Consider the following 5254-nt stretch of genomic DNA (forward strand, 5'->3'; position numbering starts at 1 on the left):
AAGAGGGCCCAGGAGGGCATCTTCTCCGGCACTGTGTGCCTGCCTCAGCCCATCCTCCCTTCAGGAAGCTGGGCCCCAGTCCCCTCCCAGGCCAGCCCCTCAGGTTCCTGTCAGATACAGCCCCACGTCCTGTCCCTGTCCCTGCCCTTGTGGGGCCCATCCAGACCACACTGGGGCTGGGGGCCAGGGGAGGGGGCGTGGGAGTGGGCAGGAGGGAAGGGGGAATTTGAAAGGGAGGATACAGGCCTTTCATCAAGAGAGAGATGGGGGATTGCGTTGGTTTTTTTTTGACCACGTACCAGAAGCAGAGTAAGCCTCTGTGTTGGTCCGCGTTCACTGCTGGAGAAGGCGTATTGTGAGCACGGAGAGCGACACTTACTGAGTGTTGTTCACTGCTGACACGTGTTAGGCACTTTTTATCCCCTGATTCAGCCTATCCTCATAATAGTCTTATTATTTCCATTACAGTGATGGGGAAGCTGGAGACGCAGACGAATTGCACATTTGCCTAAGGTGACGCACCTCCTAAGAGGCAAAACTCAGGACATCAAGCTTAGAACCTAAGTGTTTAACAACCATGCCAGTGCCTCTGGGAGGTGAAATCCACCAAGAAATGACTGCCTTGCAGTGGTGACAAGATGGTGGCTGTTTCCACTTTAATAGGTTCTGTCACTTTGTGCACAAATAAACACGTTCTCCTTGGAACTGGACAGCCCCCTCCACCGTGGGGAGCCTCCACAGCTACCTTTCATCCTGTTGCTACTCAGAGTGTGGTCCATGGACCATCAGCAAATGCACTACCTGGAAGTTTATTAAAATGCAGACTCTTGGGCCCCGCCCCAGAGCTTCTAAAGCAGAATCTGCACTGTCCCCAAATCCCCAGATGATGTGAGTACATATTAAAGTTTGAGAAGCTCTGGGCTTCAGTGCGTTTATCTGGTTGGCTCAGAATCAAGGGATGGTTGGTCTCAGCTCTCCAACTCTAGCTCATCTTCACATTTGTGGTGGAAGAGTTGGTGGAATCCCTTCTCTGAAGCCCAAGTCCCCTCCTGCGACTATTGTAACTGTGGTGGCTTTTGCGCCGACTCTCAGGAGCTTTGACTCTGGCAGCGCGTGGGGCCAGTGCAGGCCATGGTAACTTCCCACATTTAGCCCCGCCGACCTCATCTGGGGCTCCCCTCATTGGCTTTACAGACTGAGTATCCTTCTTTCTTCCTCCTGAATTAATGTTATTAACAGAGTGCTGTAGGGAGGGGTAGGAGGATTGTAGGATGTGAAACCTTCAGCCTCACCTGTGAGGTCTTAGCTTCTCTGGCATCACTTCTCTGAAGAAGTCCCTGAGGCCAGATTTGCCCTGATTCCCATCCGTCTCTCAGGTTCCATGGGACCAGCTTCCTCTGCCCAATGGAGATGACGTTGGATGCCTCTCCCAGCCCCCAAGCAAGGGGCACCAAATTTGTCGGGTCAAGTGAGAGGGGAAATAACTGTAATGTTCATGGAGTCCCATGGCTTTGATGCTGCGGATGTGTTGATGATTTCAAAATTAATGTCTCTAGCTGTGACTCCCCCTCCTGGGCTCCAGATTTGGATCACCAACTGCCTACTTCGAATCTCTACTTCCACGTCTAATGGACATCTTATACTTATGATGGCCAAAATAAAACTCTTGAATCTGGCTTCCTCCCTACACCTTTTTTGTTTCCTCTAGTCTTACCTACTCTGTAAGTGGTGTCACCATCTACTCAGTTGATTAAGCACCAAATCTCAGTACTCCTCGATTCCTATCTTCCTTTTACTCTACATTCAAGTCATTAGCAACTCTTGCCAGAAAGTCTTTCAAAATGTACCCTGAACCTGAATGCTTTTTACCACCTGTACCCCTACCATTTTAGTCCCAGTTTGAGTCACTGATAAGTTTCCTAACTGCCTCCACTATTAATCCCTCCAGCAAATCTTCCATAGAATGAAGTGAGATGTTCCAAATACAAATCACATTTCTTCACTCCCTTGCTTAAAACCCCTATTGCTTCCTACTGCACTTAGCATACCTCCTAAAGACAAGATCCTGTCTGATCTGACCTCAGCCTACTTAGATCCCATCTCCTACCACTGTCTCCTTCTCTCTGTATTGGTCACAGTAACCTCATTTTATCTCTCATTTGAATTCTCATCATGCTCAACCTTTCTGCAATGCTTGGCACTCCTTTCCTTCCTTGGGTTCTGCAATATGTCACATTCACCAGGTTTCTTCCCACTCCTGTAATGTTCCCTTCCAGTTTCTTTCTTTCTTTGCCCCTTCTCTTAAATGTTATTGTTCTAAAGATCTCCTTGCTTCCCCCTTTTTGTTACTAGTTTCTGAGTAGCCTCATGGCTTCAGTTCCATTTATAAAATCTACCAGTAACTTTCCAAATCTTAACACTCTTGAACTTCAAGTTTTCAGTTACTTACTAGACATCTTGAGTTGTTGTCCCATGGGTGCTTCCAGCTCACCGGGTCCCAAACAGAGCTATTCCTACCTCCCTCCTATCTTCCCTTTCTAGGTTTGCATCTCCCCATAGGCAACCTGGGTGTGTAAGCTTGGAACCTGAATGTTACCCTCAAATTTTCATTTTGCCTCCACTCCTGCATGCAGGTCTTACCAAGCCCTGTGAATTCTACAGAGAGAGTTAGGGGTGCAGAGCCCACCAGACAAGGGGCTTGTTTATGACCATCAGAGAGTTGAGTTGGGGCCTGTTTGCTCCTTCATGGAAGGAGGTCCAATTATCTGTCCCTTTCATCTTCCCATTTTTTTCTGCTTCCACACAGCTGAAGAAAGATGCCTTCCTGGGCCCTCTGCTTTTGTAGAATATCAAACAAGGACTGGGGTAGCCCTCGGGGAAAGATCATTTAGGTCTGCTACTCTCTGGTCAGAGTCCAGTGGGTCCAGCCCAGGTCAGCAGGCCTAGACTTTCCTGTTGGGATATCAAGCCAAAGCCCTGGCCTACAAAACTCTGTATTTATTCTCTGTACAGCCGTTGCTGAGGGAACTCAAAGGGTTGCTGTGTGAGGATTGGCTCAGGCAGGTATGTGCTGTTGATCTGCTCTTTGGTGGGTGGTGGGAGTCCTGTTGTGTAGCATTTGCTGACCTTTGTGGTATAAGTGGGCTTCCCAGCTGGTGCTAGTGGTAAAAAACCCAGCTGCCAATGCAGGAGATGTAAGAGACTTAGGTTTAACCCCTGGGTTGGGAAGATCCCCTGGAGGAGGGAGGGGACAGCAATCCATTCCAGTATTCTTGTCTGAAGAATCCCATGGACAGAGGATCACAAAGTCCAATGGGTCCAGTGGGTCACAAAGAGTTGGAGAAGACTGAAGCGACTTAGCACGCATGCACGTGGTATAAATACTCCAGGGATTTCCCTGGCGGTCCAGTGGTTACTTCCAATGCAGAGAGTGCGAGTTCAATCCCTGGTTGGGGAAATAAGGTCCCATGTGCCACATGGTTAAAAACAAACAAAAAACCCAAGACCTGCAAAACAGCTAATTTCAAGCTACTCCTGTGATGTGCTCCTGCCCTGTCCCTCCCAGATTTCCCAACATTGTCATTTTAATCCAGTCAGAAAGCCTGGGAGAGGCAGCTTTGGGCACTTGGTTTCTCCATCTCCCTGCCTGTTTTGCAGCTTTGCCAAGCTTCTCTCTAGAGTCCTTGTTGCACTGGCATCTGGGGCAGCATGTCAGAGCAGTGTTTCCCCATATTTTCTTCAGTGTTCCGTTTGCCATTGCCGTTGTTAACAAATGATATCTCCTTACTCAGAACCTTTTCTGAAGCTCAAATTTGCTTTTATTCTTTCCCTGCTTAAAACCCTTTCATGATCCTTTGGACCAAGGCTCACCTCTCGATGCTGGAGCAGAAGCCCTTTGCCTCTCTTCGTCCCATTCCTGACTCTCTCCTTCGCGATGCCCGCCTCGCTCTTTCCCAAATGCGATCCCCTTTCCTGCCACAAGCCCTTGCTTCCCTGAGCACAAAACCCTTCAGAACCTTGCAACCTATTGGAACTGTCTTTGTGATTCAAGATTTGTCCTGAGTTATTACTTTTGGGGACTCTTCTCTCCCAACTAAATGTAATGGGTGGTGGCGGGGTTTGGGGGGAGTCTAACTGTAAAAGAAAAATGCAGTGTCACATTTCTTTCAGAGGCCTGGTAACTCTTCTGTGACCAGAAACAATGCGTGAGCCTTTGGGCCTGGGAAGGATTTAGAGAGCTAATTTGCCAAATATGAAATTCGTGAGAATTTTGAAGTGTATAGTAGTAACTCCAGAGAAGAAGAAGGAGGGCTAGTAAATGAAAGATAGCAGCCCGAGGAAAAGACGTCTTCACCAGGGAGAAATTTCAGTAGAACGGCTGTTGGAGGAAAATTTTAGAACAATGATGCCTAATACTCAGTTTTAAGTTTATACTCTCTCTTCTGTGAAAGCTTAGCTTCCCTAAAGCATACTATTGGTACAGGCATTCTATCCACGAAAACTTACATGGTGTTTTAGCAACAAAGGGAAAAAGGTGACAATATCTGAGGAATCAAGAGACAATGGCAGCCACATAAAGTGAGCAAAAAGTGATGAAAAATTTAGCAAGAGCAGGAATTCAGACTGAGAGGCAATCATGAGGATGTACTAAAGTCCTAGTCAAAATAGAGACAGGTATGGACTTTCCAGAGGATGTGGAGTAGGGACAGGGCTGTTCTGATCGGATGTAAAGGGAAAAGGTGACCTCAAAGGGTAGAACGCCTTGAGGATATTTGGGTTACACCCACATTCCTCCCTTCCTCTGAGTCTCCCCAGAATTTTGCGCCTCTATTGAGCTGTTTTATATATAAACAGCCATGCATACCTTTGCCTTTGCTAGACAAGATGTCAACCCTGCTTAGAGGGTACCATCATTTTATACTCGTGCTTCCTGGGGTAAAAGCTGGATGGGGTGGGCCAGCCTCTTCCTCTCTAATTCCCTGTCTCACCAGCTACCACTAAAGAGTGCTTGCTGTTTGCCAGCCCTGTCCTAACGCATTGTCTCATTACATCACATGAGGAATTGATTATATGCCCTTCTTCTTGGACTTCCCTGATAGCTCAGCTGGTAAAGAATGCACCTGCAATGCAGGAGATCCCGGTTCAATTCCTGGGTTGGGAAGATCCACTAAAGATGGGATAGGCTACCCACTCCAGTATTCTTGGGATTCCCTGGTGGCTCAGCTGGTAAAGAATCTGTCTGCAATGTGGGAGA

Source organism: Bison bison, unplaced genomic scaffold (assembly GCF_000754665.1).
Source record: "Bison bison bison isolate TAMUID 2011002044 unplaced genomic scaffold, Bison_UMD1.0 scf7180017864484, whole genome shotgun sequence".
Classification (NCBI taxonomy): domain Eukaryota; kingdom Metazoa; phylum Chordata; class Mammalia; order Artiodactyla; family Bovidae; genus Bison; species Bison bison.